Source organism: Onychomys torridus, chromosome X (genome assembly GCF_903995425.1).
Source record: "Onychomys torridus chromosome X, mOncTor1.1, whole genome shotgun sequence".
In the NCBI taxonomy this organism is placed as follows: Eukaryota; Metazoa; Chordata; class Mammalia; order Rodentia; family Cricetidae; genus Onychomys; species Onychomys torridus.
In genome coordinates, this window is record NC_050466.1 from 58,025,122 (window position 1) to 58,033,546 (window position 8,425).

The 8,425-nt window shown below is 36.2% G+C and overlaps 1 non-coding gene across 1 annotated transcript; it reads right to left on the bottom strand.

Moving 5' to 3' along the window:
• Positions 1-4,838: 4,838 nt before the first annotated feature.
• LOC118574903 lies at positions 4,839-4,964 on the bottom strand. The gene has a single exon (XR_004943780.1). It is a non-coding gene; the product is annotated as a small nucleolar RNA SNORA21 (small nucleolar RNA).
• Between the last annotated feature and the right edge of the window lie 3,461 nt (positions 4,965-8,425).

Sequence of the window (8,425 nt, forward strand, 5' to 3'; positions counted from 1 at the left end):
ACATATGGTTTTGTAGGAACATCAACGGCCATGGTGATGCTCTAGTTTTTCTCTCAGATGTCCACTGTCTGGACGTGTAAGAGCAGGTGCTTAGGTGATCTGCCCAGAGATGCTAGAGAAACACAGTAAGAAATTACTCATCAGTCCTTTAGACCAAAAGACTGTGGAGTTACTCTGCGGAGTACCAAATAAATGGAGATAAATGGAAATTACTGTTATTATTTTCAGTGATACTGTCAATCTCATCTTAAAAGATCTTTTCAGCTCTTACAGGCATTTTGGTACATTTACATTTTCAAGTTGTGATAAATAAATGATAACGTGTCCTTATGATAAGGCATCAGTAAAATATGTGGGAGAAAACAACACTTTTCAAATTATATTCATCTATCCCTTTGTAAGGTTTATTAATGATGGGATTATAGTACATCTGAATCCAAATATCTGTGGTAAAGTTTTATATCTAAATCCGTGTCTATCAAGATCAATAGTGAATACTGTATGGTTTAACTATAATCATGTGCTAAAGAGTAAATTTTAAATTAATCAGCATAATAATAATAATAGTAATCACAAGGGTGTCTAGTCAGCAATAAAAATAGCATAAAATAATATATGCCTAACATTTGATTATTGAAGAGAATCGTTATACTTCAATTAAAATACCAGTTAGCCTGATAACTAATTTTTACTTAGACATGTATGTGGCCAATGACATTCATACAATACTACCTCCCCAAACTATGAAAGGTGCAGTTCTACATTTATATAAGTATAGTTTTATACCCTTCAATAAAATATCGTTTCTCGCCTTTGCTATCTGATACAATCTTTGCTATTTTATACCATGAAATACTGTGACTGAAACTTATTACAAGTTAGAAGTTGCTGTTTTATACATATCTTCTCCCCTGTTTCTGTTTGTTTGTTCTTCCATGCATAGACACAATAATTTCAGCAGATGGGCCAGTCTAGATATGTGCCCAAAGTGTGCCTCATTTCTGCCAGGATTCCCTCATCTATCTTGGAGTCATATTGTTTCCAGTTTCATTACTGGGCCCCCCCAAAAAGTACAGAATTTTAAGGCATGAATATAGATCCCATTCATCATGACCAAGGTTCTAACCTGTCAGATCAGCCTGGTCTAAGCATTGGCCTGTACATAGTTATATGTAACGACAGTATGTAAAATTTCCCAGAATCTCTGGGGGACTTTTTAACAACTTTTAAACTGCTTGATGAAAAGTCTCTTCTGTATTTCTAATATCAAGCCACATTTTGGAATCTTAACATAAGATGAAAAAATCAGGGACCTGGTTGAAACCTGATTTTAATAAAGACTAAAGTGGGGCTGGAGATATGGCTCAGTGGTTAAGAACACTGGCTGCTCTTCCAGAGGATCCAGGTTTGAGTTCGGGCACCCACCTTGTGACTCACAACTGGCAGTAATTCCAGTTCCAGGGGATCTGTCATCCTCTTCTGGTCTGCTGACACACTGCACACATGTGGTGCCCAAGCAGACATATATGCAGCAAAACACTCAGACACAGAAAAATAATAAAATTAAATTTAAAATAATAAGAAAGATTTTTTAAAGGAAAGACTAAATCCATTGAACCTAAAAGTCTAACATCATAGAAGTAGTCAAACAAATTATATTAAATTAATCCAGAAGGATTGGAAACATTAAATACAAATGATAGTTTCAGGGTATATACAGGAAAGTGCAAAAAATATTTCATGATATTAAAAATGTCATGACAGCATTATATGTTCAACAGTAATCTTTCAAAGCTGTATTTATAATTTGGTATTCTTTCTTGAAGACAGTATGAAAAATAAAATAGGATATATATATATATATATATATATATATATATATATATATATATATACACACACACACACACACACACACACACACACACACACACCCATGTATGCACATATACCATAATACACTGTGTGTAGATGGATCAAGGTACTTATATATATATGTAAATAGATTATACATTTTTTACATTTTAATTGTTTTTATTTAGCTAGTTAGGTGAGTACACATGCCACAGTGCTCATATGGATGTCAAAGGACAACTTATAGGCCTTCGTACTATCATTCTACCATGTAGGTCCTTGAGATTGAATTCAGGCTAGCTTTTCCCAGGCTTAAATTAAAAAAATATAACATTTTACAGCAGATATTTAGATTTAGATGTACTATAATCCCATCATTAATAAACCTTACAAAGGGATAGATGAATATAATTTGAAAAGTGTTGTTTTCTCCCACATATTTTACTGATGCCTTATCATAAGGACACGTTATCATTTATTTATCACAACTTGAAAATGTAAATGTACCAAAATGCCTGTAAGAGCTGAAAAGATCTTTTAAGATGAGATTGACAGTATCACTGAAAATAATAACAGTAATTTCCATTTATCTCCATTTATTTGGTACTCCGCAGAGTAACTCCACAGTCTTTTGGTCTAAAGGACTGATGAGTAATTTCTTACTGTGTTTCTCTAGCATCTCTGGGCAGATCACCTAAGCACCTGCTCTTACACGTCCAGACAGTGGACATCTGAGAGAAAAACTAGAGCATCACCATGGCCATTGATGTTCCTACAAAACCATATGTCCCATGTTTCTGATATATCTCTCTATGGAAGATTTTCATTGGTATTTAGAGGTAAAATTTCAAAACACATATTTCTCACCTTTTTTTCCCACTGACTTCTTTGGAGTTGAAAACTTAGGTGTTTTACTGTGATCTTTGTATCTGTTGCATTTATTTGTGCCTGGGAAAGTATGTATGAGTGTGTGTGTATGTGTGTGTGTGTGTGTGTGTGTGTGTGTGTGTGTGTGTGTGTGTGTGTGTGAGAGAGAGAGAGAGAGAGAGAGAGAGAGAGAGAGAGAGAGAGAGAGAGATCTTGTGGGAGTCTGCGTTCTCCTTCCACCATGTGGTTCCCAGGGATTGCACTCAGCCATCAGGCTTAGTGGCAAGCACCTTTACCTGCTGAGCCATCTTAATGGTTCAAAGATACATTTCTCTGTTACAAATACTCACCTAGTTCTACTAGTTCCCAATCTGCATTGCTTCGCTCTTTTCTGTCACCTTTTGAGCTTACTGAATAAACTTGCACTTTTTCTCCCAAGATGCAATCTGTCCCATGGACATCAATTAATAGTACTACAGAAAAGTTCCCCCTCTCTTTCTAATCAATCTTGGCTCACCCAGTGAAGCTATTTTCTATTTTTAGGTTTCGTTGTTCATGAAGTAGAAGTTCTAACTGATCATTTTCATTTAATTATGTCAGCTTTTAAAAAAGATGAGCAGGTCATAGGTCTTCATGTTTTATTATTCCTCAGACAACACTGAAATATCATCTATATATCACCTATTGCCCTACCATCTGTAGTTTTGATAGACAAAGTAAAACACCAGCAGTGACGAGGCATCTGTTTTAAATGCACATAGCAGATGGCATGATTTGAACTCCACAGCAAAGAAGAACTGAAACCCAAACTTCCTTTACGAGGTAGCAGTTGCTTAACTGACATTCTGCACACTCCCATGGTACAAATTGCTTCCCGAACCATAAGCCTTAAATTGAAATGCTCTAAGATACTTACTATTGTATCAGCTTCTGTTAGTCCGCCCCCACACACTAAAATTCCAGTTTCTGTTCTTTCATCATCAGCTACCATTTTCCAACCTCATTAATAATTGGCAGTGGGATTGGGATTGTGTGAAGCAACTTAAAGAGGTGTAGCTCTGACCTCTATGTTTTCTATTCTAAAAATAGCACTCCACAGTGCTACCATCGTTGAAGGAAAATAGCAGCCCATGGAACAATGTCATAAACATGTTTGACCAGCTGTTCCCCCTGTTTCTGATTTTTTTTAAAACTTTTCAGTGAAATTTAATTACATACTCTAAAATTCTCCAATCTTATGTGTATAATTCACTGAGTTTTCACAATATTTATACCCTTGTACCTGGCACTCCAATGTAATAGATTTTCTATTATTCCAGAAAGTTCCTTTTCATCTTTATCCAGTCAATTCTCTTCACCAGACACTTATTGCCCTGATTTTCATCACCATAGATGAGTTTTGTCTCTAGCACTTCATATACACAGAGCCTCATGTATTTGATTTTTTCCCACTCAATATAATGATACCCTTCCATGTTGCCTTATGCACTACTAGCTCATTCCTATTTATTGCTGGATAGAAATTCATTGTGCATATATACTACAACTGTTTTCCATTCTTTTATTGATGAGCACCCATTATATGTGTACTCTTTAGCTACTTTGAATAAAGTGGCAACAAAAATTCTCTACTCAAATGTTTTTGAGGACATGTGCTTTTATTTCCCAATTTTTCAGTTCCAGGGAAGGAAAAATGTATCATGATTAGTTTTATGTTCAATTTCATTAAGAAATGTCCATAAGGAGCATCATTTTAGATTCCCATCAAAAATAAAATAGAGCTTCCAGTGCTCTGAGACCTTGTCATTGGTGTAGTTACCTTTATAAATGTAAATTTGTATTAAAAAATTTAGCCATTTTAGTGAGTATATGATAGTTGCCGTTTTAGTGAGTACGTGATAGTTTCCATTTGTATTTCTGTGGTGTGTGAGCATCTTCTCATGCATTTATTGGTTATTGATAAATGTTCCATTTGTTGTGTTTATTCAAGTTTTTTACTCATTTTTAGGGGGTTTTCTTTTTAAAAATTTCATTTGTAGGAGTTATTTATACATTCTGGATACACCTTAGCTATTTCTGTTTTTATTCCAGGTCTGAGTATGATTGCTCATTTTTTTCCCTGTCACAACACTGATTGAAGCAAACAACACAACATGTTGCCACTTCACCCAAAAGCAGTGATTTCACTCAGTCCCTTCTTGATGGCTCAGTGGGTCACTAGCAGAATGTTCACTTTTTCATGGCCTATTTTTTCTAATAGTTTTATTGTTAAGCTTTTATAGTCAATGCCACCATTCATATTGAAATAATATTCTTTATGGTTCAATATTATTAAGGTTCATTTTTATATAAAATTACATATATTTAGTGTGTGTGTGTGTGTGTGTGTGTGTGTGTGTGTGTGTGTGCGCCAAGACATTCATGTGGAGGTCAGAGAGTAAGTTTTGGGAGTTGCTTCTCTCATTATACCATGTTGATTGCTATAACTTATAGTCAATTTTACAGACAGGATGTAAGTTTCCAAGTTTGGTTTTCTTTTTTTCAGAATTTTTACTCTTCATACTGCAATTGGGGATTGAATGCAACTTATCAGGCTGGGCAGCAAGTTCCTGTATCAGGTAAGCCATATTACTGCCTCCAATGCCTTTTATAAATATTTTATTAGTGCATAGCCTCAGTAGTTTGTAACTAACAAATAGGTAACACAGCTGAGGAGGCCGGTCAGTCCAAGATCAAAATGTAACTCCCAAAACTTACCTACTTAGAGTCAACCATCCTACATACACACATTTTGAAATATATGGGAAACTATCCTATCTAATAAAAGTATGTACATATTCCATTTTAGAAACACAAATGGTGGGATACTCTACTAATATTTCCAATGGTCTTAGGTGACCCTTCTGTAAAGATCATTTGACCTTCAAAGGGGTAGTGACCCATAGGTTGAAAACCACTGTGTTTCAGGCACATGCATCCACACCTAGCTTTTATGCAGGTGCTAGGATTTTAACTTGGATATTCTCGTTTTCACAGCAATTGTTCTTACCCCCAATACAATACTCACATTGTTCATCAACTTGCATTTTTAAAGTTAACCATACATCTTGGAGGCTTTATAGATGTCTGTTAAAAAGAAAAAAAACATTGGTGGTTAAAGAGATGGTTTAGGGGTAATGATCCCTTTGGGTTGAAGGACCCTTTTACAGAGGTTGCCTAAGATAATTGGAAATATCAGATATTTATATTACAATTCATCACAGTAGCAAACTTACAGTTATGAAGTAGTGACGAATATAATTTTGTGGTTGGGGGTCAGCACAACAGGAGGAACTGTATTAAAGGGTCACAGTGTTAGGAGGGATAACAACCACTGCTCTAACCCAATCCTAGAGGGGTCAGGGAAGACAGGTGGAACTTGCTGGCCAGTCAGTTTAGACTTTAAGTTCTGCTTCAGGGTCATTGAAGGACTCTTTCTCAAAAGCAAAGTGGACAGTTGTAGAGGAAGTTTTCTGACATCCTCCATCATACACATTCATGGGTGTGTTCACCCCTTTATGCAATATACCCCACTTCATACAAACATATGAAAATTTGTTTGTGTACAAATTAGGCTGACCAGACAAGGGAGAAGTACATACCCTGTCTTCTAATACCTCACTTGGCAAATTATGGAGCATGTTCTCAGAGTAGAAGAAACTGTGTTCAACATTCATTTCAGGAATGTAGAATTCCTGTGGTGGAGGATAAGCTTAGCTAAAAAATGTTTAGGTTAAGTGAAAGGCTAAGTGTAGAAGGTAAGGAAAGAGAGGTGGCTGTGGATTGTTGGATGTAGAATATAAATTGTAGAAAGAGATTTCCTCTGAGGTGAGAAAGTGAGAAACTCATAATTTTTGAGATATTAGTTGACAGGTAAAGTAAGATAATTTAAAAATAAGCATAGTAAAGTTTGTTGTATAGATCTTTTAATTTTTTTAAGGGCCTTGAGCAAAGACTGGCATTGGTATTTACATTGTGTTTCTCTGAATGTGGGAAAACTCTGGTCTGAATCCCACAGACATTAGTATTTATTGGGTTTCCTTTAACTTGTACAGGTGTAGACTAAAACAAGTATGTATAGATTAATAGAATTCAAATTAGTAAGTTTATATAACTAAATACATTCAGTTTTGCACAAATGTACTTTTTATCTCTAACATTGGAAAACTATTAATGACATGTTTTACTTATTTACTTCTTTATAATTAAAGAATAATAGACCATCATTCAGGTTATAATAATTTCTTCCCATTGTCATTGTTTTCCATATTAAATGAACATCCTAATTATTAATCTGCTGTTTTGATGGAATAATCAGTTTGGGATAGACTTTAAAAAATATGATAGTGAAAATTAGAAAAATTCATTTAACAAAAGTCTATTATGTATTCTGATTTTACGTAATGTGAAGTATTGTAAGTTGGCATGGCCAGAAAGAGAACTCAAGCAATGTATCACTTCTTAGTGTGAACCTCTGAATGCATTCCCACTCTATTATTTGTTTCCTTCTCTCCTCTCTCTTCCACTTTTCTGTTTCAAATTGCTTTAAAAATTTTGCTTCTAATACCTTAAAATTTGTAAGCCTGAATGCAGCCATTATGAGACCATCAGTTCTGCTCCATGTGAGCTGCCTGTTTTTTCTTTATGGTTCTTAGTTGTTCTTTTGCAGAGCTGCCAGCTTAAGTCATACTGGGATCAAGAAAAATGGGCCTCGGCGGTTTGTGTTCCTGGAGTTGTGTCCATGCCAGTGGATGCCCACATGCTCAAGAAGAGAATTTGACATCACTGCTGCAGTTGTTGCTGTTATAACAGCGACGACCACCGCTACTACTGTTTCTGGGATTGCCATTTCATAACTGGTTACTACAGCTAGCACAGTGGAGACCCTGGCAGCAAAAGTAGCTACCACAGTTAACTAATTTTTCATTCTATTGGGCATGACAAATTTAAATCAATAGTTACATACATTTTGATTGGCTTTGAAAGTTATAAATTTACAAACTCAAGTTCCATTTGCTTTCGGGATACCATCTTACAAGGACTCCAACTTGCAGTAAGGCTCTTAAGGAAGGGAATGGCTCAGTTGCCTTTAGCCTACTGGCTATGGGTGGGTTAAGACTTCTGTTGGTCTTTTCTGTGTCGAACACACAGATTGCAAAGCCCAGCGCCACTTAGAGATCTTTGACAATAGTTAACTCTGCAGCTCTCACAGGATTGAGCCTGTATGGTAATGAGTATTCAGAGACAGGTACTTCTTGGGGGGCCCTCACCAACCTAAGACAGAGTGCCTGTGTGGCCTGGACAGATGTCTCCATGATGGGTATGGTGACCTGCTAACGACCCATGCAACCTAAGTCAGAAGCTCATTTTTTAGTAAAAGGGGGGTACCTGTAGCACCTTGGCCCCCATTTTGGGTAACTGTTGCCTTGCTTGCTGACCTTGACCTTGATATCCTCCCTATGCTAATTCCCTGTGAGATTCCACCCTCCTGAATGCTTAAGGGAAATTCCTTGTCTGTGTATCCTGCATATTGGGTGTTAACAGCATAGATGCAAGATACTAAAACATGGGAAGTGAACTTCTGCCCTCTGGGGTTCTCCCATTGTGCTGTAAGCCTGTATTTAAGATCTCCTCCCTCTTTCAATAAACGGCATTCGGCATTAAA